Genomic DNA, 27814 nt, shown 5'->3' on the forward strand with positions numbered 1-27814 from the left:
ATGGATCCGAGGCAGCAACGTAAAGATAAGCATGCGCAACAGAGGAAAAGATGTTGCAGGCTCAGAGATTGCTGAGTCACTGAGCCACACCCCACAGGGTATAAAAGTGGGTGGAGCTGCCATGTGGCCCTTGTGACGGACAAAAAAGCTACCAAGGGTGCACTGCAGCTCGGTTGTTGGAGGGTTAACAGACTTTGTCAGTGAGTTTTGGCAACGGACCTTGGATATGAGATAACGGACCCAGCACTTGGCAGGCCTTTGCATGGTCACTGCCAAGTATTTCCTCAATTGAAGAAAATCAGGTCTGTAGCAAATAAAAAGACACGCGTCTTTGTGTTTGCTCTGTGAAGTTGGGACGGGGACAGAACACATTCCGACCTCCTATAAGAGCCTAAAGAACTGACTCTGCCAGTTGGCTTGGGGCTTCAGTGGGGGACCATCACATCAGATACCATCTCTCCTCCATTCTGTTCCCTCCCTACTCATCTTTTAATTGGGCCGCTGTTTTTGGCTTTGTGTAGTATTTTTATGCTTTCATCTTTGCACACTTTTTATTTTTTATGTTTGTAAGTGGCTCAGAGTTACTCTGAGACAAGATGGCTGTCCAATAAATTTTATAAATAAAGTTAAATAAATAAATAAACTTTGAATTGTTGTAAATGGAGGATTGCCTGTAAACATTATTAATGAGTTTCTAGATTTTCTTTTGGAATGCAGATAGCAGATATTTTCTATATAGCACTTTATATTTATGTAATATTAAATTTTAATGGTTAAAATGTATACAGGGAGAATATGCTATCATGCAAAGAAAGGAAAGCAGGATCTGAAAGTTCTGGGCTTCCATTGGGATGTATATGCTGTTTGGTATATTGTTAAGATTTTCAGGGGGAAAAATATTTTCTCTACATATTTTCAAAACAACCCGGGGAAGTATGCAGCTTCCATAGCCATCCTATGGGAACTGTAGCTCATAGAATACATTGTTGTGTGCCTCTGAATAGAAATTTGTATCACTGTCTATATCTATATTAATATCTCTATAGATATGTAGTTTGGAGAGGAGAAAGAAAATAAAGAAGAATATCGGAGGACTAGTTTTAGTACAGCTTCTTCCAACAAGATGCTCTCTAGCTGGTTTGAATTATGCCCTATAATCTCTGGTCATGATATCCAAAAGCTGCTTTATGGATATCTGTCTAAGCCCATAGGACATGTGAATATATGCCCATCTCTTCACTACCAGTGCTCCAAAATGAGACAGAGGTAGCTTTAAGGGCATTGTGGGGCTTAGTTTTCATTAGGCCTGCATTCTTGTGTATTCTTAGTTCTCTAAAATGAGAACTATTCTTGTCCTCACACTAAGTACAGCTTTAGTATGATCCAGCAGGAAATACCTAGCTCTGAATGTGACTCTACTGACTGTACAGTAAAGTAGTTTGATTCGTCTTTGAAATGCAGTTTCAGAGGATGGAGGACTCATTGTAATTTATAGTTATTGTAAAGCTGAACAGTGAAGAGTAATAGTATTTTCAAACATTGCTACATATCATTTTCTTTTTATTTGTTCCTTATAGTAGTGATTTAAACACTCTTCATATATGAAAAAAATAAATTATGGGTTTTATTAAAAGTTTATAACTCATTACATAATAAAGCTGTCCTGAGACATTCTGGGCCCTGTGATTCAAAATAAATTAGAACAGATTCAAAAGATGAGTAACTATCCTGAAAACAAGGTCTATAAACATTTGAAAGAATTAGATACATTTAGCTATAAGACGATTTGAATGGCAAAAAAAGATATGTGACAGCACTCCTCAAATGACTGCCATAGAAAAGAGACCATTATTTTTTCTACTGCAAGAATGGCAAGACTTAATTTAATGGTACTAAGTTAGAGGACAGCAGATTGTGCAGTGAGTATTAGGATAAATGTAGTAAGTCAGATGATTGAACTAATATGATGGGTAATGGATTTCTAATCCTCTGCCTGTTACCAGACAGATGTTAATAGTCATCTCTTGGGTATACTTTAATTTGGAATTTGTTATAGGGAATAGAGAATAGATAGTATGGTCCTCTCCATGATTTTTAAATTTTCAACTGAATTTAGTACAACACATATTAAATAGCCTATGGCTTGGACATTGACTGCAATAAAGATTTGATTTGGTTCTATTTAAAATAGTTATTAGAGTAATAGGAAATAGCTAGAAATAGTTCAGTTGGTTCTGATCCTACTGATCTTTAAAAAGGCTTTAAAATATGATTATGTCCCAAAGAGTTAGGATCATGATGTGCAGGAAGAAGGTAGGAGTCTGAGTCAGATCACATATTATTGATTACTACTATTACTCTTAATTGTTTTATTTTGGGTGTCTTGTGCCATTCAGAGTCATGTTGTTCAATTTGGAGGCCAAATAACATTTTTAAAGAAACAAACAAAAACATGTAGTATTACACTTCTATTTCTTATTCATACTTATTCATTTTATTTTATGGTTAGGAAAGTCTCCAAATAAAAGAAAAGTTTCTGTATATTTATTAAAGAGTAAAACTCACATTGCTTAGTTCTTTTACTAAGATTTCAGCCTAACCAAATATAAAGGTTACTTTATAATGGGTAAATCAGAGCTTATATAGGGTGTATTTTGCATAATATATTATGCAAATTAGATGAGCATTGCTAATTTTTCATATTAGATGAACAGACAGTAGAGGCAGTTATTAAACAATAATTATAATTTTAGTGAACTAAAGAGACTAATCATAAATAATTGAAAATAGGAAAATCTGTGGCTCAACAGAACTGTTGAAAACTTTCAGTATTTTCTTCCTACTGTTTGCTGGTTATCATTCAGGAATATCTGCATAACTGCAGGTTCTTATTTCTGCTTTATAAAATTCTGAGCTGATTGTTGTTTGTTTTTAAAGCTAATTTCATTATGACATTGTAGAGTTTTTTTAAGAATAATTAACATCAAATTAAAGACCGAATATCTCAACCATAGCTGAAAGTTCAGTATGAAAAAGCTCAGACGTAAACCCAACAAAACTGCTTCTTAATAATTAAGTTCAAAACATATTTAAATAAAATCAGCTATTAAAACCATTAAAATTAATTTTGTTATAATTTAATTTATAATAACTTAAATTAATTGATATGTAAATTGTTTAAGTTACCATAAATAGTATTTTCATTTTGTTATTCATTAATGTCCATATTTAAGTTTTCATATAAAAAATGCTGTAGTATTACTTTTTTACTCAATGAAAAATCCTTTTTTATTACAATATAAAATATCAGGGTCAGTATGAAAAAGCTCAGATGTAAATCCAATAAAAATAAACAAATACTGTATTCTCTGATACACATAAATGCTCAAAATAATTACATTAGACAATTTTCCATTTTGATTTTGAAATTATGACCGTACCAGTAGTTTTCTGGAATCGTTTTTTTAAAATCATTGCCTACTTTCTAAACTAAAAAAAATCTGTATATTTCAGTGACTATTTTGTAATTTTTGCTTAATGCTGATTCATAAAGGCCGTATCTTGCTATTTTGATTATTTTATTCTGTTGGCCAACCACAGCTGAAAATATGTAATTCAATGTCAAAGGGTTATTTTGGTGGTCTTCCATATCAATGGTCCCCAGTATGCTTACAGAAACAATGTTATGTTGCTAGTTATATTAATTTGCCATTTTTCTTTCTAATGGAAAGGAAAATCTTTTTTTTAAAAAGCCATTTCCCTTCCTATCCTAATTATCATGTGCTGGTTAGGTTTTAGAAATGGTGTCTGAAATGTATGACTCAGCCAGGATTAATTGCGGTGCACTTCAATGATTTATTTTTATAGTCATTTTTTATTAGAAAATCATGAATTATCATGGATTTAGCTTGGAGCGTCATGCTCCATAGATAGAGTACCTAAGGGGCTTTAATTGTAAGGATGCCTACAGCTTTTAATGAAAGATAACAGTGTGCATAAAATGTACAGATCAGTGCACATTTTATCATAAATATATTACAAGTTTTTTGTAGATCTGGGAAGAATTAAAAGATGAAGATATTTTTTGAATGTAGCACTTCATAATACTCTGGGCAGATAAGGGCTATGATGTTTGTGTTTGCCCAGATATTTTATTCACATATATTTTAGTATTACAGATGTTATAATTACCATTAATTCTCGTATCCCTGACTTTGATAATGGTATAATAGTAGAAAAAAAGAAGGGATAATTTTTTGTGAGAGTATTATTTCATGATTTCTAATATGTTTATACCTTTTGTCTGTATAACTACCAAAATTGAATATAGGATATCATAAATCATAAAATAATAGCAATGTCATAAAAATATTAATCCAAAAATGTAATATCACTAACAGTGAAAAAGAACAATGAAGATATTTAAAACATTTTAAGATGCCAGAAGCAAAAGTCTGAGCCTTAAGGTCTTTTCTAAAACCAAAACTTTGGGGCAATTGTAACTTTTTTTCTCATGCGTCTGATTATATTTCGCTTAATTTTTTTAAATTTATTGAATATATATGACTGCCCATCTCATACGTATGACTTTGGGTATCTACCGTTATTGAGGAACACAATAAAAACAATAAAATATAACAAAATTATAAATAACGTGTAGGAAAAAACAACTAACACAGCAGTTAATATAACCATGAAAATAGACTTACCCAAACCTTTAGGCTGGAGATCTTTGTGGCAAAACCTTGTCTTCAAGTCCTTACGAAAAGCTAGCAGGGTTGGGATGGCTCTAATGTGTGGAGCAATAAGGTTCCAGATGGCAGGCGTCATGACAGAAAAGTATCCCGCCAGATGATCAGATCACGGATAAAGCCAGCTTCATTATAAACTTGACCTGGTGTTCAATAGCAGCAGCCCAAAATCCAGGACCTTGAAGGATTGCTGACTGGGTCCAGGTGTTGATGCCAATTGGCTGGAATATGCCAGTGGAGTAACATTCCCAAGTAATAACCCAATTTCATAACGAAACAGATATTTAGATACATAAATCACGTGATCACGTGAAGTGCTAGTACCACTTTATAATGCCTTGGTAAGGCAACACTTGGAATATTGCATCCAGTTTTGGTCGCCACGATGTAAAAAAGATGTTGAGACTCTAGAAAGAGTGCAGAGAAGAGCAACAAAGATGATTAGGGGACTGGAGGATAAAACATATGAAGAACGGTTGCAGGAACTGGGCATGTCTAGTTTAACAAAAAGAAGGACTAGGGGAGACATGATAGCTGTGTTCCAATATCTCAGGGGCTGCCACAAAGAAGAGGGAGTCGGGCTGTTCTCCAAAGCACCTGAGGGTAGAACAAGAAGCAATGGGTGGAAACTGATCAAAGAAAGAAGCAACTTAGAACTAAGGAGAAATTTCCTGACAGTTAGAACAATTAATAAATGGAACGACTTGCCTTCAGAAGTTGTGAATGCTCCAACACTGGAAATTTTTAAGAAAACGTTGGATAACCATCTGACTGAGATGGTGTAGGGTTTCCTGCCTGGGCAGGGGGTTGGACTAGCAGGCCTCCAAGGTCCCTTCCAACTCTGATGTTATGTTGTGTTATGTTAAATATTAAAAGCAAGATTCTAAATTAAGTCCTAAACAATTAGCAATCACTGGGCTTTCACTATTGAGATTATATAATCTCAGTTTTTTACTCTGAAAGATTGCTGCATTTTTCACCAGTTGAAACTCTCAGATGCCTTTCATGTTTGCAGTAATCTAAACATGGGTTGCTGCCATACAACACTTTTGTCTCAATAAAAAAGGAACAACTAGAGTAGACAGCTATCCTGGAAGATACTGTTTAACAACAACTTCAAAAAATAAAATTCAGAAGGGAAGAAGAGAACAATTCACTACTCTTCCTGGATATCCTCATCGATTAGAGGAAATTGTGGCAAATTAGAAATACAAGTTTGTTGAAAAACACCCACACTAATCAAGTGCTCCAATACCAAATTAACAATTCCATTTCTCTGTGTAAGAACATTTTTCAAACTGTGTAAGAACATTTTTCAAACAAGCACAAAGGCACTGCAACAATACAAAAGCCCAGAAAAAGGAAAAAGACTTGTCTATACAATACCTTCTATCAATATGGAACTTTTTCCCACTCAACTTTATCAAGATGCGCCTAACCACTTAGCCCACTAGACACAACCAGTGCAAGTTATGAAAAGGCTAACACCCCTCAAATATCTCAGAAACATTCAACAGACTTTTACAGCCACATGGCATAATCGTGGCACAAACCAACCAAAGCCCACTAAAACATCTTTAAGCAAAACAAAAGTAGATTCAAAAGCCAAAGAACAAAACTTGTATATATGTAAAAAATTATAACAGCCACTATGACAGACAAGCTGAAGATTAGAAGAGTGCATCCATGAATACAAACTAGCACAAGACACAATGAAAACCATGATTTCAACTAGGAGACTGCAAGGATCAAGACCAAGCTAAATCAAAAAATGCTAGAGAATTTCTGAAAGCCTGGCACTCTGACAAATCAGCCATCAACAAGCACAGTTTATCTGTTGAAACAATGTCTACATACCATTCAAAAGAAACAATAAAAAAGCTGAAAAGGAAACAAAAAGACCAGAACATATCTTCATTAGTAATCATTACCCAGATAAATGGGGATTAACACCAAGATTAACACCAGATAAAGAAACAGAAAACAATACCTTAATCAATGAACAATTGCCACAGACAATAAATCAAGCAGTAAACAGCCTGAACAAGGTACTAGAGGTAGTCCTCGACCTACAACCAGTCACTTAGCGACCATTAAGAGTTACGATGGACCTCCCAAAAGGTACTTATGATCTGGTTCTGACAATTCCGACAGCAGGGCTGCCTACTATAGTCACATGACTGCATGTGGCTCACATTTACAGCCATTTGCAGTAGCCTGCGGTCACGTGACTATGATTTACTATGTTTTTGCTGTGTTACTTTTGTTTTTTGGCAAAAGTACCATATAATAATAGCAATAGCACCTAGACTTATATACCGCTTCATAGTGCTTTACAGCATTCTCTAAGCAGTTTACAGAATCAGCATATTGCCCCCAACAATCTGGACCCTCATTTTACTGATCTTGAAATGATGGAAGGCTATATCAACCTGAACTGATCAGGATTGAACATGTGGCAGTGGACAGAGTTAGCCAGCAGTAGTACATTTCTAACCCCTGTATCCCTATGGTTCTGGCCATGAACAATTAATAAACTTAATAAACACCGATTCACTTAAGTGATTCATTTAATGATTGCTGCAAAAGTTTTTTGAAATCAGGTCAAATCATGTGATGACTATGTATGTATGACTATCATAACTTATGACCATAATATCCAAGAAGAAAACAACATGCCATCGACATTGACAGAGTGTGTTACTATATAAACAGAGGAAATTCTATTCCGTTCTAGCACAGAAGAGACTCCTAGTCTAGGAATGAAATGTCTGCAAGGAAACAACCAAGCTCAGAGAACACAAAGCACTTATCATTTTCCCTACTTTCAAGCTCAGGCAGGATTCATAAGAACTGAACTATTAGCATTTTTAAAGCCATATTTGAGTTCTGAGTGACCATTTCCATTACTCTCATGCAGAAATGGAACAGCATAGAGGACATGATACAATCCTGTGGAACTGTCAGATCCCCTCTTTAGGTGGCTTAACATACGCTAAGTAGACAGTATGGTACAGCTAGCGAAGAAATTTTATTGCACACTTGAATTAAGCCTCTTAAATATTTGATTACTGTCTGCTGAAATGAGGCTGAAATTCCATATAACCACTGCAGGTAAAAGCCACTATTCTCTTCAACTACTTCCATGTATTAATAAATACATGTTTTTTGCATTTTTCACACTCATTATGACGAAGCAATTGGTCATTTGATATAGTCAACCTTTTCTGGGAAACTAACTTCCACTGTGTGGTTCTAGTTTCCCTTTGTCACGTAGGACATTACCTGAATGACTGCATACCTTTCTTTACTGTTCTCAGTGCCATTGCTTTGTTGTCAGTTTTGATGATGATATCATTGGGGGATTGGTGTATTCCTAACACTTATTTGCCAATTTAGGCTACTGTACGCATAGCTCCTCTTCCTTCTCCATTTGTAGGACAGTCCCTCCATGACTGTTTGGCTTTGGGCTGCTAGGGAGAATAGACCTTGACTCCTAAAATACATCTATTTTTCTAATGCTTAATCAGATATTATGTATGCTTCCTTTTGGTGGGGTTAATGCTCTTTTGGAAAAACACTAAACCTGTTTTGAACCTGTTTAAACATGGCTTTTGGGAAAGCTTCTAGATCCATATTTAAGAAACAGAATTAGTGCTCCAGTTGAGAAATCAGTGCTAGATTGTTGCTGTTTCTTCACAAGTAATGTTTGCTGGTTATGTGGACAAAAGTTTTTGCAATGACCATATCATTTACTGCTTTTAGGAGAATGCCACTGTCATTTTGCAAACCCCATTAGCTACTTCTGATCTGCTGCTGGACATAGCTGTTTACTCACATGACTAGCATTTTGTCAAAGAATATAATGCTTTGGAATATTTAATAGCTGAAATAAACAAGTGTTCTGCCCTGTCCCCTTTCAGTCTGACAAGTGTAGCCACAAGCAGTAGTATCAAAAGCTGCTGGTCATGGCCATTCACTGCCAATTCTGACAGCCATGCAGATCTTTAATGATGGCTCCCTCTCACTTTACCCTGTCCCTAAATGATAGGTTGCATGTACAAGAACAGTGCAAAGTGAAATGAAAGATATGTGGGAGAAATCCTGCTTGCTTCAGCCTATGTCTGTCCACTCTCTAGGCCAGGGATCCCCAACCCCCGGTCCATGGACCGGCACTGGTCTGCAGCATGCCAGCAACCGGCCTGCAGAAACGAGCAAAGCCCCATCCCGGGATGCAGGCAGCATGTGAAACCATGTCCTCTCCAATCCGCAGAAAAACCTTTCTCCACAAAACTGGTCCCAAAAAGTTGGGGGCCGCTACTCTAGGCAACTTTTTAATTGGACTATATTCTGGACATAGATAAACAGTGGGGTAAAAAAGTATTTAGTCAGCCACCAGTTGTGCAAGTTCTCCCACTGAAAAAGATGAGAGAGGCCTGTAATTGTCATCATAGGTATACCTCAACTAGGAGAGACAACATGAGAAAACACATCCAGAAAATCACATTGTCTGATTTGTAACGAATTTATTTGCAAATTATGGTGGAAAATAAGTATTTGGTCACCAACAAACAAGCAAGATTTCTGGCTCTCACAGACCTGTAACTTCTACTTTAAGAGGCTCCTCTGTTCTCCACTCATTACCTTTATTAATGGTACCTGTTTGAACTTGTTATCAGTATAAAAGACACCTGTCCACAACCTCAAACAGTCACACTCCAAACTCCACTATGGTGAAGACGAAAGAGCTGTCGAAGGACACCAGAAACAAAATTGTAGACCTGCACCAGGCTGGGAAGACTGAATCTGCAAAAGGCAAGCAGCTTGGTGTGAAGAAATCAACTGTGGGAGCAATAATTAGAAAATGGAAGACATACAAGACCACTGATAATCTCCCTCGATCTGGGGCTCCACGCAAGATCTCACGCCGTGGGGTCAAAATGAACACAAGAACGGTGAGCAAATATCCCAGAACCACACGGGGGGACCTAGTGAATGACCTACAGAGAGCTGGGACCAACGTAACAAAGGCTACCATCAGTAACACACTACACTGCCAGGGACTCAGATCCTGCAGTGCCAGACGTGTCCCCCTGCTTAAGCCAGTACATGTCCGGGCCCGTCTGAAGTTTGCTAGAGAGCATTTGGATGATGCAGAAGAGGATTGGGAGAATGTCATATGGTCAGATGAAACCAAAGTAGAACTGTTTGGTAGAAACTCAACTCGTCGTGTTTGGAGGAGAGAGAATGCTGAGTTGCATCCAAAGAACACCATACCTACTGTGAAGCATGGGGGGTGGCAACATCATGCTGTGGGGCTGTTTCTCTGCAAAGAGACCAGGACGACTGATCCGTGTAAAGAAAAGAATGAATGGGGCCATGTATCCTGAGATTTTGAGCGCAAACCTCCTTCCATCAGCAAGGGCATTGAAGATGAAACGTGGCTGGGTCTTTCAGCATGACAATGATCCCAAACACACCGCCCGGGCAACGAAGGAGTGGCTTCGTAAGAAGCATTTCAAGGTCCTGGAGTGGCCTAGTCAGTCTCCAGATCTCAACCCCATAGAAGACCTTTGGAGGGAGTTGAAAGTCCGTGTTGCCCAGCGACAGCCCCAAAACATCACTGCTCTAGAGGAGATCTGCATGGAGGAATGGGCCAACATACCAGCAACAGTGTGTGAAAACCTTGTGAAGACGTACAGAAAACGTTTGACCTCTGTCATTGCCAACAAAGGATATATAACAAAGTATTGAGATAAACTTTTGATATTGACCAAATACTTATTTTCCACCATAATTTGCAAATAAATTTGTTACAAATCAGACAATGTGATTTTCTGGATGTGTTTTCTCATGTTGTCTCTCCTAGTTGAGGTATACCTATGATAACAATTACAGGCCCCTCTCATCTTTTTCAGTGGGAGAACTTGCACAACTGGTGGCTGACTAAATACTTTTTTACCCCACTGTAGCTCTCTTTAGAAGAGCACAAGACACATGTTAAATAAAGAAGTCAAATACTACTAAGAATACTAAATCCATATTCAGAAATAACCGGAAGTCAAAGTTAGACTGAGAAGCAGAACTGTCTTTTATGCATGTTAAAAGATGATTTAATACGCTGTTCCAGGTAACAGCCTGCATATGCCCAAAGCTGCCCCACTGTGTATTATTTATTTATTTATTTATTTATTTATTTATTTATTTATTTTGTTTGTTTGTTTGTTTGTTTGTTTGTTTACAACATTGAAATCTCTCTCAATACTATCTTAATAAAAATACAGGTTATAACAAATATATGGGGAAGAAGGAAGCAGGGAACAGAATGTAAGTGGATAGAAGTGTGATCTGCTATTGGTCTATCAACCACCCCAGTGTAATAATCCCCCATTAGGGTAAGGATTGGGGCTACAGCAGAGAAGGCTTCTCCTGAAGCCTGTTAGCTGGAATTCTCTGACCAGAGGAATCTACAGCATGTCTCTTCTGATGCCATAGGTGAAGGGGACCAGTCCCATTGGGGTAAAATGGTTTCTTAGGTAGCCTGGACCCATTCCATATAGGGCCGTGATGGTGAACCTATGGCACGCATGCCACCTGAGCCATATCTGCAGGCACGCAAGCTGTTGCCCCATGCACGTGCTGACCAGCTGGTTTTCGGCTGGCCCAGCCCATGACGCCTCTCTCCTGAGTCTCCACACAGCCCGTTTTGGGTGCTAGTTAAGTACAGGGCTCGTGTGGAGGCACTGGGAGGGTGTTTTCGGCCTCTGGAGGACCTCCGAGGGTGGTGGTGGTGGGCCGTTTTTGCCCTCCCCAGGCTCCAGGAAAGCTCTGGAGCCTAGGGAGGGTGAAAACTGAGCCTTCTGGACCTACCAAAGGTCGGGAAATAGGCCGTTTTTGGCCTCCAGAGGGCCTGCGGGAGTGGGGGAGGCTGTTTTCACCCTCCCATGGGCTCCAAGAAAGCCACTGGAGTCTTGGGAGGGCGAAAAATGGGCCTACCGGAAGTTTGGAAACGGGGTGTTTCCAGCTTCCAGAGGCTTCAGGAAGGCCTGCTAGGTCCAAAATGGGGCATGGGTGGGTGTCATGCGTGGGGGCGTGGGTTGTGGGAGACATTGAATTATGGGTGTGGGCATACATGTGCGCGACCCCCCCGTGTTCCCCCTGCTTTTGGCACGTGACAGCAAAAAGGTTAGCCATCACTGATATTTGCTGTTACTTGCGAAGTTGTATCTGACCCATCGCAACCCCATGGATAACATTCCTCTAGGCTTTCCTGTCCTCTGCCATCCTCTGGAGTCCATTTAAGCTCATGCCTATTTCTTCAGCGACTCCATCCAGCCACCTCATTCTCTGTCATCCCATTCTTCTTTTGCCCTCGGTCTTTCCCAACATTAGGCTCTTCTCCAGTGAGTCACTGTGTGATCACTGATATAGGGGCTTTAAATTGCACCCAGAAGCATACTGGCAGTCAGTGTAGCTTGCAGAACAGCAGCGTGATATGGGCCACGCTAGAGGCTCCAAGAACTGCTCCCGACGCTGCAGTCTGCACTAGTTTTAGCTTCTGAATACTCCTAATGGGTAGTCCCATGTAGAGTTTATTAATGGAAGCAATTGGTGTTTCTTCTTCCACTGGCAGATGACACTGGATGGGAATGCAGAAAAATGCATTAGCAATCGCTTGTGTAAATTGTCATACATACAATAGCTAGCTTTGTAATTGAGACAGAAAAGAGTCCATCTGTTGGGGCAAAAGACTGTATGCTTTTCTGCTAATTGAAGGAATGGGAGATTACACATTAACATGGCCATGAGGAAGAGGGAATGAAACAACAAGCAATCCACATTTATTGCAGTGCAAATATTTATTTACATTCTGATATGGAAGGTCTTTCTTTCATCTGAAGATGTGCTTTCAAATTGAACAATAAGTCTAATGACGCGAGACATTTGTACTTGGTGTGAATGTTAGTAGAGAATCAAGCAGCATAGGTAGTCAAATGGATACTTACATCTTGCAAAAAAATGTACAAATAAATCCTCCCTGTAATATCTACTGATCTCTTTCAAGTTTATGTTGTAAAGTCTTTCTGAAGCAATCTAATTGTAACAACTATAATAGTGACATGGTGTCAAGTTTTTGGAGATACAGATTTGATCACTTGATGGTTTGTAGTTTGGCATGCTGTATAATCTATTTTTGTTTATTTTACTCTAACATGAAGAAAAATATGAGATGTAACATAGTGGCTAAGGTAGTGAACTGCAGAGTCATAGATTCTAATTATTTTTCTCAAAAATAATTGAACTTGGTCATCTAGCCAGAAATGATAGTGAAATGCCAATTCTGTTCTACTGTACTATTGCATTAGACCCAGAAGTTATGGAACACAAGACTGAAACTGTCAGAATCATTGTTAGATCTTTTACTTTGGATACTTTATTCCTGCTTTTATATAGATTTTCCTGTTTGAGCGTTAAATTTCATTTACTTTGTACTTATTTTATAGGATGTTTCCTTCTTCTTTAAACAATTTTGTGATGAAAGGTAAAATTAAAATTCAGATATGTTAACATTTTAAAATAATGTCAAAGTAACATTTCTACAATAAAGTGAGTTGCAATTTGTTTAAAGGAAAGCAATTGTGATGTACTTTGGCCACTTCCTGAGTTGATTACTGCAATGCACTCTACATAAGACTGTCCTTTAAGAACATCTGGAAGCTTCAATTGGTCCAGAAAATAGTAGCAAGAGCAATTATGGGCATATCTTGGTAAATCTATTATATGTCCTTGCTTTGTGAGCTGCCTCAGCTTCTGGTAGGTCTATATATGCAACTGGAAGTGCTGCTTGTTATCTATAAATCCTGAAATGATGCTGGAATATTAGATGGACTCCCTTTGTCTAATTATCTCTATTTTCCCCATGAAATCTGGAAGAATCTTATGGATCCTGTCAATTAAAGATTGTCACCTGGAAGGACCCAAGAAGTTGTCTGTTGCAGTGCCTGCCATGCATTCAACCTGAAATTAGATTGAGGTGTACTCTGTGGCTTCCTCAAAGCCTTTAAGACTTGGATCTGGCTGTCCATAGGGATCAGGAGATAGTTAAGGTACTGAATTGTATGAATTTGCTGTTATCATAAATGCCTATGGATATATGGAGTTTTGGTGTCAGTGAAGGTTGATTTATTCACAGGGAGCACATTTTTCATGGTATTTTGATTAAGAAATTGAGGGTAATTTATCTGCAGATGAGCTTATGTCTGAATATAATGTATACCATTATTGGGTTCTCCTTAGTGGCCATCTTTTTCATTTTCATTTTTTAAAATTCATTTTTATGATAGTGCGTTATTTGTTAATATATTGACGTTTTTATTAGGTTAGTTAATCAGAGTTGCTTTATGAATTGGATGACTGTTATATCTCCAGTAAAACAAATATACACTTTGAGGATTCATTAAGTGCCCATAATATTAAATAAAAAAAAATTCTTCGAGTTTAAAATGTTATTAACCCTCCAGTCCCACTCTTAATTTGATAAGGCAAGATGTAAAAACTGCAGGACAAGATAGACTACAAACGATTGTTTCAAATGAAATGAATCATGTTTAAACAAATGGGCAAATCAGGAACAGCCTTTTTTAATTGCCTTTTTTTAACATTGAAGGTCTACAGTGGGCAAGATGGGAATGTAATTGTTATCACCAAAGGAGAAGCAAATAGGATTTCTTTTTCTATTTAATAATTTTGCAAAGATTGGGAGATGTTTTTTTCTTTGTGGAAGTATCCTAAGCATTAATAAGCTTATCACACCTATTTCCTTTACTCTCAAGCTAAAATTGATTAGAAATTGCAGTAGGAAGTTCTAGAGTAGGGGTGTCAAACTGTGGGCCTACGGGCCAGATGCGTCACATGCAGACCACACCCACCCCAGCTTTGTGAAGGGAAAAACCAATGCGATACGTCACGTGATGGCAACATGATGCAGGGATTTTGACACCCTTGTTCTAGAGTTACAAGTTAAGGATGCTGGTTATCTATCCCTTTAAGGATTCTTTGTCAGGGAATATTTTTAGTAGAATATCGTTAAATATTTATTAGATACTAGATGTATTATTAGATACATATATCATGAATAATTTAGTAAAGATTATTTCTTCATGAATAGTTAGTAAATTGAATAAAATGGTTATAATTTTACCTAGCAATTACATTATGTATCACATAATTCTGTCTCTAATTCTAATTATGATAGTGTGAAGTAATTCAGGTAAGCTTCACTTTGGCAATAAAATGCTTTAATTTATTGATAGAGTAAAAAGAGGTAATACTTCTTCTTTTCTTCTTTTGTGAATTATTCAATCTGAGCCTCAGTTTCATGGAACAGATTCAGAGCTATGTGAAAAATATAAGGAAGAGAAAGTCATGTTATAGCATCCAAAGTCCACTGGTGCAGTACACAGGTAGTCCTCGACTTACAACAGTTCATTTAGTAACCATTCAAAGTTAGAACGGCACTGAAAAAAAATGACATGACCGTTTTTCACCCTTGCGACCATTGCAGTATCAAAATTCAGATGCTTGGCAACTGATTCATATCTATGATGGTTGCAGTGTCCTGGGGCTTTTGCGACCTTCTGACAAGCAAAGTCAATGGGGAAGATAGATGCACTTAACAACCGTGTTACTTAGTTAATGGTTCACTTAACAACAGTGGCAAGAAAAATCATAAAATGAGCAAAACTCGGTTATTAAATGTTTCACTTAACAACATAAATTTTGGGCTCAATTGTGGTTGTAAGTAGACGAGGACTACTGTAATGAAAACCTTGCTGCTATATTAAACATTTTATGAACTGTTTTGCTCTTTAAAAAAACTGTACACTAGATGGCAATATACAGTACTAACAATCTTATATAATTTAAGTTGTTGGAAATATAAATATATACATATACACATACACATATACATATACATACACGTATTTCAAATAATGAAAATATTTTTTAAGGCAAATGAATATGAATTTTGTTTGTTTTCAATTCATCTGAGATAGATAGATATATATGTGTGTGTGTGTATGTGTGTGTGTGTGTGTGTGTGTGTGTGTGTGTGTGTGTGTGTGTATATATATATATAAAGGTAAAGGTTCCCTTCGCACATATGTGCTAGTCGTTGTCGACTCTAAGGGGCGGTGCTCATCTCCGTTTCAAACCGAAGAGCCGGTGCTGTCCGAAGACGTCTCTGTGGTCATGTGGCTGGCATGACTCAACGCCAAAGGCGCACGGAACGCTGTTACCTTCCCACCAAAGGTGGTCCCTATTTTTTCTACTTGCATTTTTACATGTTTTCGAAACTGCTAGGTTGGCAGCAGCTGGGACAAGTGTGTGTATATATATATATATATATATAGGTCTTTGGTTGTTCGGGTTTTCTCCCGTGTAAAATTGGAAGTGTCTTGGCGACGTTTCGACGAAGTCTCATTCGTCATCTTCAGGCTTCAGCTTCGTGCTTCTGGGAGCAATGTGTGATCGCAGCTGTTTCTTCCTTTTAACTGCTAGTGGGGGTTTGAACTGATTGGGTGGGAGCTTGGCTGTGCTCTGATTGGATGGGGGTTTTTTTGTGCTCTGATTGGCTGGGGTGTGTCCTCTGTTGGTGGCGGCTTGGTTGTGCTCAGTCTAGTCTGTGCTGCAGGGGGATTTGAGCTGGTGAGCTGCATAGCTGTTGTTTGGCTTTGTGGTCGTGCTACATCTTCATAGTGGGTGTCAGTCTGCTGCATGAATGGATTGGAGGGGTTTGAAATGGCTAATGTTGCAGCTGCGGTCTGGCTTCTGGTCCTTGGTCGTGCTTCATGATCAGTGTGGGTTTGGGTCTGCTTTCTGGGTGGATGTGCGGTGGTGACATCCTGTGTGGACCTTGTGAGTGTGGGTCTGGTGTCATTCCTCCTGTTAGGGACTCGTTTGTCAATTAGGCGGGTTTCAAATGGCTGGTAGGCGGAGGTGTCATCTCGTTTGTTCATGCTGTGTGGGCGTTTTTCTATCTCAATGGCTTCTCTGATTATTCTGTTGTTAAAGTGTTCAGTTTTGGCGATAGTTCTGGTCTTTTTAAAGTCAATATCATGTCCTGTGACTTTAAAGTGTTGGACCAGGGAAGAAGTTGGTTCCTCTTTTTTGAATGAGTTCTTGTGTTCTTCAATGCGTGCACTTATTCTTCTGTTGGTTTGTCCAATGTATGTGGTGGGGCAGGCGGTGCATGGGATTTCATATACTCCTTGATTTTCTAACTCAATTTTGTCTTTGGGGTTTCTTAGGATGGTGGATATTTTTCTGTTGTGCAGAATGCTGTCTTGATGTTGTGTTTGTGAAGGATCTTGCTGATTCTGTCTGTGGTGCCTTTTATATATGGGAGGAGGGCTGTGCCGTTTTCTTGTTCTCTGTCTTGGATTTTAGTGGGGGGTTCTTTTTGGATTAGCTTGGTAATCTTATTTGTTTGGAATCCATTGGATGTTAGTACGTTAGTGAGAGTGTCCAGTTCGGTTTTTAGGTGTTGTTCATCAGCTAAGCATTTTGTTCTGGAGATGAGTGTCTTGGCTACGGAGTTGATCTGTGCTGGGTGGTGGTGTGAGAGTGCGTGCAGATAGCGGTTTGTGTGTATTTTCTTCTGGTAGATGGTGTGTCCTAGGGAGCCATTGGGTTTTCTGTAGACTAAAACATCCAGGAAGGGAAGTTGGTTATTAACTTCTGTTTCCATGGTGAACTGTATTTTGGGGTGTAGGCTATTGAGGTGTGTGAGGAAGTTTCAAACCCCTCCAATCCATTCATGCAGCAGACTGACACCCACTATGAAGATGTAGCACGACCACAAAGCCAAACAACAGCTATGCAGCTCACCAGCTCAAATCCCCCTGCAGCACAGACTAGACTGAGCACAACCAAGCCCCCACCAACACAGGACACACCCCCAGCCAATCAGAGCACAAAAAAAACCCCATCCAATCAGAGCACAGCCAAGCTCCCACCCAATCAGTTCAAACCCCCACTAGCAGTTAAAAGGAAGAAACAGCTGCGATCACACATTGCTCCCAGAAGCACGAAGCTGAAGCCTGAAGATGACGAATGAGACTTCGAAACGCCGCCAAGACACTTCCAATTTTACACGGAGAAAACCCGAACAACCAAAGACCTATATACAAACACCCGTGAAAACCTCAGAAAACATATATATATATATATATATATATATATATATATATATATATATATATATATATATATATATATATATATATATATATATATCTCTCCTCATAGATTAATGTAATGTAAGGATAAATTGATGTAAATGAGAGCCATGACAGAGTTTCTTTAATCACTGTGCCTCCCTCTTGATTTACATATTTTCTTATTTTGCATGCATTGGTGTCACAGGTAGAAGAAGAAATAACTAGAAGGAGAAATAATTAGAATAACAAGTTTAGATAAAAATGTGCTGCAGCAATAAATAATAGAATGTTTCCTACTTTTTATGTAATTCAAGAGATATTGTAATAGGCAGTTTCACCGCAAAATCCATGCAGTAAAAAGAATTTATCAGTTGGTAGGCTACGTCTCTCTTTCTCTATATTTGACCATTTGATTTTCCAATGTATTAGATAGGATTAATTCAATATTAGAGCCTGGGAGAGAAAACAATTTAGTGAAAGCCAGAATTTGAGAACTCTGACTTCTAAAATTGATTCTCCTATTCAGAAATAAACCAGGTGTTATGAATTATCGGTAGCCTAACAAACATTCTGTTGTGCTCTGTTGCTAAAGGGTTGAGTTACCAGGGATGTCGAACTGGTGGCCCGTGGGCAGGATGCGTCATGCCCAGGCCACGGCCACCCCGGCTCTGCAAAGGCAAGAAACATCACGATAAGGCATGATACGTCATATGACGGAATCAAGACTGTGGTTTATACTTTAATGTTTCTTCTTCTTTTTTCTTGGTAATTAACAGGCAATAGTATTTTAAATTAAGATTTATTAACTCTTACCAATGTAACAAACAGAAAATCCTAACTAGCATACACAATAATTAAATCTTCAAATTTTATAATTGGGAAGCTGAACCTTTGTTTTTCAATCACTTGTGTTAAACAAAAATGCATTTACATAGGAACAGTAAAATGCTTAAAATGCAAAAGGTTTTGTCAGTGTTGAATAATATATTGCTCTTGTTTTTGCTTGTGAATATAATTATACTAAAAATAGTTTTTGGTAAAAGTGAATTCCATTTGATGCTCAGTCAGAATCACTGAATTGTTTACAGTCTTCTCCAATTTAATCCCTTCCAAATGTACTGGAATTAAACTCCCATATCCCCCCCAGCTAGCAGAGCCAATGACAAGGTGTCTGAAGGACTCTGGGAATTTAAATCAACAGATTTGAAGGACATCAGAATGGGAAAGGTTGACTTAAGCAAATTTCCAAAACAACAAATGAAGTTATTCTGCAAATTTTATTATCAGCAATCCTACCCATACAGGGCTGGTATTGTTGGCTTGAATATTTAAAATAAAAATGCAATATAGATTTAGCCTTTACAAACACAGTTGTATTTCAGATTGGAAATACAAATTGGAACTAGTAAAGTAAATTTGTTTTTGTATGTATGAATAAATGTTTTCATATTGCATTAGGAGGCTACAGTAATTCATTACAGATGTTTAATTCAGCATTTATTCAACTTGTTTAACAGTTCACTAATGAGATGTCATGGAGCTACTCGTGAATATTTATTAAGTTTTATAGAAATAAAGAACAGATTAGTAGACTATTAAAAATGTGCCTGTTTACTTTTAAGGTATGATACAATTATATCCAACAATTACTTTTGATGTGTTATATTGGAATATGTGGTTGGACATCTCTGTAGAAGCTGTGTTACACCTCTACCCACTTTCTTATATTTGACCATTTGATTTTCCAATGTATTAGATAGGATTAATTCAATATTAGAGCCTGGGAGAGAAAACAATTTAGTGAAAGCCAGAATTTGAGAACTCTGACTTCTAAAATTGATTCTCCTATTCAGAAATAAACCAGGTGTTATGAATTATCGGTAGCCTAACAAACATTCTGTTGTGCTCTGTTGCTAAAGGGTTGAGTTACCAGGGATGTCGAACTGGTGGCCCGTGGGCAGGATGCGTCATGCCCAGGCCACGGCCACCCGCTCTGCAAAGACAAGAAACATCACGATAAGGCATGATACGTCATATGACGGAATCAAGACTGTGGTTTATACTTTAATGTTTCTTCTTTTTTCTTGGTAATTAACAGGCAATAGTATTTTAAATTAAGATTTATTAACTCTTACCAATGTAACAAACAGAAAATCCTAACTAGCATACACAATAATTAAATCTTCAAATTTTATAATTGGGAAGCTGAACCTTTGTTTTTCAATCACTTGTGTTAAACAAAAATGCATTTACATAGGAACAGTAAAATGCTTAAAATGCAAAAGGTTTTGTCAGTGTTGAATAATATATTGCTCTTGTTTTTGCTTGTGAATATAATTATACTAAAAATAGTTTTTGGTAAAAGTGAATTCCATTTGATGCTCAGTCAGAATCACTGAATTGTTTACAGAGTCTTCTCCAATTTAATCCCTTCCAAATGTACTGGAATTAAACTCCCATATCCCCCCCAGCTAGCAGAGCCAATGACAAGGTGTCTGAAGGACTCTGGGAATTTAAATCAACAGATTTGAAGGACATCAGAATGGGAAAGGTTGACTTAAGCAAATTTCCAAAACAACAAATGAAGTTATTCTGCAAATTTTATTATCAGCAATCCTACCCATACAGGGCTGGTATTGTTGGCTTGAATATTTAAAATAAAAATGCAATATAGATTTAGCCTTTACAAACACAGTTGTATTTCAGATTGGAAATACAAATTGGAACTAGTAAAGTAAATTTGTTTTTGTATGTATGAATAAATGTTTTCATATTGCATTAGGAGGCTACAGTAATTCATTACAGATGTTTAATTCAGCATTTATTCAACTTGTTTAACAGTTCACTAATGAGATGTCATGGAGCTACTTGTGAATATTTATTAAGTTTTATAGAAATAAAGAACAGATTAGTAGACTATTAAAAATGTGCCTGTTTACTTTTAAGGTATGATACAATTATATCCAACAATTACTTTTGATGTGTTATATTGGAATATGTGGTTGGACATCTCTGTAGAAGCTGTGTTACACCTCTACCCACTTTCTTATTTTTGGCCTTTCTTGCTTGGTTAATCAGAACATTATTCTTCTGGTAAAAAATAAAAGAATAATTACTGCTGAATTGGTTACGGAATTTGTACTATGAAGAATTCAGTTTTTATATTTGAAATGTATTATGAATATGCCTTTAGACTATAAATAAAGTTTGCAGTAGCATTTTTGGGATATTTTGAGAAATGCACCCACCTTTCTGGCCTTCTGAAGGGCATTAAAACTTGGTTTTGCTAGGTTGGGGCCCTGAGGAGGGCGATCACTAATGGGTCTGAGGGTATCATCCCTATATCATCTGTCTCTTGGTTCCTGGCTTTATGCATAGTTTTTAAAAAAGTAATTTGCATACAGTGATACCTTAATACTCGTTAATTGGTTCCGGAAGGTCCGATGAGTACTAAAAACGATGAATGCCAAACAAACCACATGACTTACCATGTGACCCTTTATTTTGGCTGGGAAGAACTTCCTGTCTGTCCCTTTTCTATGTCAGTGACCTTCCCAGCATGGCTGATTTCCTGTCCACCCTCTGCAGCTGTCCCCCTTACCTAGATGAGCCTAGATTAGTTTACAATATAAAGGATTTAAAATAAAAATGCAATATAGATTTAGCCTTTACAAACACAGTTGTATTTCAGATTGGAAATACAAATTGGAACTAGTAAAGTAATTTGTTTTGTATGTATGAATAAATGTTTTCATATTGCATTAGGAGGCTACAGTAATTCATTACAGATGTTTAATTCAGCATTTATTCAACTTGTTTAACAGTTCACTAATGAGATGTCATGGAGCTACTTGTGAATATAATTATACTAAAAATAGTTTTTGGTAAAAGTGAATTCCATTTGATGCTCAGTCAGAATCACTGAATTGTTTACAGTCTTCTCCAATTTAATCCCTTCCAAATGTACTGGAATTAAACTCCCATATCCCCCCCAGCTAGCAGAGCCAATGACAAGGTGTCTGAAGGACTCTGGGAATTTAAATCAACAGATTTGAAGGACATCAGAATGGGAAAGGTTGACTTAAGCAAATTTCCAAAACAACAAATGAAGTTATTCTGCAAATTTTATTATCAGCAATCCTACCCATACAGGGCTGGTATTGTTGGCTTGAATATTTAAAATAAAAATGCAAACATTAAAAAATAAAATTCACTTTAAAAAACACTTTAAAATAAAAATGCAAACATTAAAAAATAAAATTCACTTTAAAAAACACTTTAAAATAAAAATGCAAACATTAAAAAATAAAATTCACTTTAAAAAACACTTTAAAATAAAAATGCAATATAGATTTAGCCTTTACAAACACAGTTGTATTTCAGATTGGAAATACAAATTGGAACTAGTAAAGTAATTTGTTTTGTATGTATGAATAAATGTTTTCATATTGCATTAGGAGGCTACAGTAATTCATTACAGATGTTTAATTCAGCATTTATTCAACTTGTTTAACAGTTCACTAATGAGATGTCATGGAGCTACTTGTGAATATAATTATACTAAAAATAGTTTTTGGTAAAAGTGAATTCCATTTGATGCTCAGTCAGAATCACTGAATTGTTTACAGAGTCTTCTCCAATTTAATCCCTTCCAAATGTACTGGAATTAAACTCCCATATCCCCCCCAGCTAGCAGAGCCAATGACAAGGTGTCTGAAGGACTCTGGGAATTTAAATCAACAGATTTGAAGGACATCAGAATGGGAAAGGTTGACTTAAGCAAATTTCCAAAACAACAAATGAAGTTATTCTGCAAATTTTATTATCAGCAATCCTACCCATACAGGGCTGGTATTGTTGGCTTGAATATTTAAAATAAAATTCACTTTAAAAACACTTTAAAATAAAAATGCAATATAGATTTAGCCTTTACAAACACAGTTGTATTTCAGATTGGAAATACAAATTGGAACTAGTAAAGTAATTTGTTTTGTATGTATGAATAAATGTTTTCATATTGCATTAGGAGGCTACAGTAATTCATTACAGATGTTATAAAGGTTAAATCTTTCCTGGCTCAATTTTTTTATTCAAAAGCATAGAATGGCAGAGTGGATTCTTTGGACCATGTGTTTCATGCCTATGGCAATTATGGTTATAAAAGCTAAAAGACTTTGTCACTAGATGACTCACTCTTCTCTAAAAGCTTCCGTCATGGACATGACCTACAGATGGGGAGATGATTTGTAGACTCTTTGGTCCCATTACTTTCTGAATTGCTGAGAAGGCTGAGGAATTATTCCCATGGCTGCCTCTAAAAATGCAGGTTTAACATAAAAAAACTCTACACAAGCTAATCCTCCCAGTACATCTGTGCATAAAAGCAATGCTGAACTAATTCTAGAAAATCACTTCATTGGCATTTTGGCTCTGTTTATCTTCTGCTCTAAACACCTATTTGTGTATGTCATAATCAGAATAATCTGATTATTCAGATAGGGTTGTTGTTTTCCAATTTGAAATCTTCTCTGCCTTCTAGAAACACATTTTATAGCTGAAGAAACTAACCTGAATGCTTTTGCACTCATAAATTATAAATAGGACATTATTATTTATTAGTATTATTTATTTAGCTATGATAGGAGGACAATAATCTGGTGAACATATAAAGTCAACAAAAGAAAATGCAATGTAAGCAATAAGAAATAAAATAACATATAGATCGTCTTGTCTTATAATAGCAACGAGAGTGGAATTTTACTTTATGACTGCATCGCTTAGTGATGGCAATTCCTGAAGTCCTAGTTGTCTTTGTTAATGAATACCATTCTGTTAGATGACCCAACTTCCTACTGGCTTCCCATATTCAAAGTCAGTGGGAAACTTGGCAGGAAGTTGCAAGTGCCAGGCCTACAGGCAGATAAGTTTCTTTTGCCTACTAGGGGTGATTGTGTGGGTATGAGTATAGGGGAGGGTCAGGGAGGCTGTGCAAGATTGTGCGTGAGATGCTATCCAGGCTGGGGAAGGTGAATAAAGTGCGAAGTGGGGCATGAGAGGTGCCAGGTGGGTGAGGAAGGGTGTGAGGAAGCAGATGAAAGGTGCTGCATGGTTCAAAAAGGTCATGTGGGAGCACATAGGGGTGTGCAAGTGACATAGCACTGATGATCAGAGAGGATGCAAGGGGATATGCAAGAGGAATGGGTATGCAAAGAGCGTCATGAGAGACATAATGTGGGTCCTGGAGGATGTGTGAGTGTTTGAGGGGATATTTGAGGCATGCAGATTGGGAAGGGTGCGAGTAGGTACATGAGAGATGCCACACAGATCAGAAAGTGTGCATGACAGGTGCCATATAGGTTAAAGAGTATTCGCAGGAATGGAATGGTTTGGGAAGGGTGTACGGGGATGCAGGACAGTGGCCAGTGTAGCACATGCTTCAAGTGTCTGAGGGAATGTGTGCCAGTGGAAGATTTACCCTAGTGACTTTAGAGATCTTCTCTGCTTCCTTTCCTATTGATGTTCTAGAAAAATCAGCAGGGACCGTTATAACTGGCAATCATGTGATGTGGGGCACTTGACAATTACTCATAAATGCAAATAGGTTGCCAAGCATCCAGATTGCAATCACGATAGTAGCAATAGCAATAGTGCTAAGACTTATATACCGCTTCACAGAGCTTTACAGCCCTCTCTTAGCAGTTTACAGAATCAATATATTTTCCCCAACAATCTGGGTCCCCATTTTACCAATCTCGGAAGAATAGAAGTCTGAGTCAACCTTGAGCTTGTCAGGATCGAACTCCTGGCTTTGAGCAGAGTTAGCCTGCAATACTGCATTCTAACCATTGCGCTACTATGGCTTTTGTATTCTGTAGGAATATCAGAATGATTGGAACTCCAAGGACTTGTGGTAACCATCATTTGTTGAGCACTACCATGACTTGAAACAATTGCTTACCAAATACAGGTAGTCCTTGATTTATGACCACAATTAGCCCAAAATTTATGATGTTAAGTGAGACATTTGTTGAGTATTTTATGACCTTTCTCGCCACAGTTGTTAAGTGAATCATTGCGACTGCTCAATAAATAATGCGGTTGTTAAGTGAATCTGTCTTTCCCATTGACTTTGCTTGACAGAAGTTCGCAAAAGATGATCACATGACCCAATGACACTGCAACCATCATAAATATGAGTCAGTTGCCAAGCGTCTGAATTTGGTCATGTGACCATGCTGCAATGGTCGTAAGTGAAAAACAGTGCCTTTTTTCAGTGTGGTTGTAACTTCGAACCATTATTTGAACCATAATTGTTGTAAGTTGAAGACTACCTGTAGTTGTAGGTCAAGAAATATCTGTATTGCTACACCCAGTAGCAAATATATATTCTGATTAATAATCTAGAGTACAAATGAATACAATCTCACTACTCTTCCTGAAATTTCAGTTGATTGATCTGCTAATAGAAAGATTGTGTAACCTTATATGATCTCCCTGGATGGTTAATTAGGAGCGACATTAATAAACTGAAATAGACTGAGCATCACAATAGGACACAGGAGATTCAGTTGCCTGCTTTGAGAAATGGTCTTGTAAAACAATGCTGTGTTCCTTTTTCAAGTTTCCTTGAAGTCAAAACAATGCAGATACTGCATTATCAGATACTGGTAAATATGAAGGATTGATAAAAGGATTGCTCCTTCTGAGCAAACCACATTATAATAATGAGATAAAAATATTCAAAATCTTTCTGAACATTGAAGTCCATAAAGCTTGACCTGTGATAAATGGCTCCAAACCTATATATGATTCTTCCCAGCAGTTTCATGTGGGTTATTAAATAAAACAAGGGACCAAATTAAACCTTGTGTAATTGTCCAGGAAAATTTCACCAAACTGCAAAAAACTTGAAATGGCAATTCAAACTGAGACTGATGTATTTTGTGTTTGAATCAGTATACTTGTCATATTGCCAGAAGAAGAAACTTTGCCATAAGCTCCTCCTTTTTTAAATACTTTATTTTACTATCTCTAATGTATTTAGATTGAATGGCAGTGATTAACGCTTCTTCAAGATAACTAATACAATTAACCATTGCAAACTAAAAAAAGCAAGAAACTTAATTGGATTGGCTTAGTAAAATAGATTCTGAATTTCTTAAACTGATTAAACTGACTGCTAAAATGTAAACTTTATAATCTGGCCAACTTTGAATTGAAAAAATCTCAACAGTATGTTTCTTACTCTTTTATTATCTTCTGCAATCCTCCATTTTGCTTGCACCCATCTTTTAATCCAGAAATAAAACAGTCCCTGCAGGACATTTTAAAAATGGCTATTCCTGCTGATATGATATATTAAAACAGGAAAGACAAAGGCAGAAACAACTCTGCTTAATTTTGCCTTGTAAAAGAGATTTACAAGATTAAAAGCGATTTACAGGATTAAAAATGAATTTAGATTCCTTATCAATTTTTGCTTAAATACCTTTTCATTGAGTTTCAGTACAATACTATAACTGGGTAACTATGTTGACTGCATAGCTATCCATTTTTTTTAATAGCTTGCAAACATCCACATCAACATTGCAAATGTTCAAATAGCTTTTGGAAACAAATAGCTTTTGGACCTTAAACCTTTATTTTTTTTATTCCTCTTAATGTTTCTGATTGTTAACAGGTAACATTCAGTTTTCTTCTTTAAACCTAATTGTGATAGAATTGTCAGTTCTGAAACTGTTAATACCTGAACACAAGTTGTGAAAAACTTCTGTAATAAGATGGTCTCCTTACAGATAACTTATGTCTTTGAGGAAATAATATTACTGGTCTTGACTTTAGCCTACAGAAGGATAACTCAGCAAAGAGATTACATTTTCCTTATATCCTATATAAAATTAAATAAATTTGACTTTCACCTTCACAATCTTTTCCTTTCATCACCATCAGGAAACAAAATTTGTTAAGGTTTTCATTCTTCCTGGGAATAGTTCTCAAATTATTTTTCTTCCCTATTGAAAGTTCTGCAACATGAACTCATTACCAATTCATATCAGTTTTTGAAATGTCACAATTATCTTTGGGTAGAAGGCTAAATCTCTATTCTTACATACTGCTCCCACCTATATATTATTCTTTTTTAACAATACAGTGATATCTTTAAAAATACTTATTTCCAGTGTGCCTTTGGTTTTTCTAATAAGTTGCTTTGGTTTCATATCTGAGATCAAAAAGTTTATGAACATGATGGTTCTTGGAAAGGGTGTCACCCATGAAATTCTTCTCCTAAAGAGACTTTGCTAGTTTGCATATAAATGAATAAATAGATATTTATCATCAATTTTTCTGTGCTGGCAAGCTTGGCTGCCAGCCAACAAGATAGCAAGCCAGATGCCTGCCACAGTCCAATGATAGGTAAAGCTCAGGTAAACATGACAAAGCTGAGAATTCAAAAGTGGTTTTCAACATCTGCTCTCATGGAGGTGAGGCCAAAAAAATCAATCATGCTCAGCCTCCAGTAATACTCAGCTGAGGCATTTTACTTCTCAGCATTGGTTGTTTTGTTGACTTGTTTCTTGGCAAGTCTCTCAGCTCTCTCTTGTTGAATCAGAAGTGGGTTTCACATAATTTTACCACCGGTTTGCCATGCACCAAAAATGTGAGCATGCGCCTTTCATGCATGCACGCAGCCTTCCATGCATGGCTTTGCTTGCACATGCAGCTTAGAAAACGTGGCTAAATAGGGTGTCATAGCGCCAGGGCGGGTGGGCAAGCCCACCCGTAGGTCACCACTACCGGTTCACCTGAACTGATCCGAACCGGCTGAATACCACTGCTGTG

General features: G+C 37.2%; 1 protein-coding gene across 7 annotated transcripts in view; it reads left to right on the plus strand.

Moving 5' to 3' along the window:
- Nucleotides 1-27814, plus strand: part of INPP4B (inositol polyphosphate-4-phosphatase type II B) — a 272899-nt gene that overhangs the window by 3702 nt on the left and 241383 nt on the right. Inside the window, exon 2 of one of the 7 annotated variants that reach the window (XM_058192513.1) lies at nucleotides 13686-13858. The exons of the other annotated variants lie outside the window; for them this stretch is intronic. The gene's annotated coding sequence lies outside the window, so the exon portion shown is untranslated. The remainder of the gene's footprint in view (nucleotides 1-13685; nucleotides 13859-27814) is intronic. 7 annotated transcript variants of the gene reach the window in all.

This window comes from Ahaetulla prasina, chromosome 8, assembly GCF_028640845.1.
Source record: "Ahaetulla prasina isolate Xishuangbanna chromosome 8, ASM2864084v1, whole genome shotgun sequence".
In the NCBI taxonomy this organism is placed as follows: domain Eukaryota; kingdom Metazoa; phylum Chordata; class Lepidosauria; order Squamata; family Colubridae; genus Ahaetulla; species Ahaetulla prasina.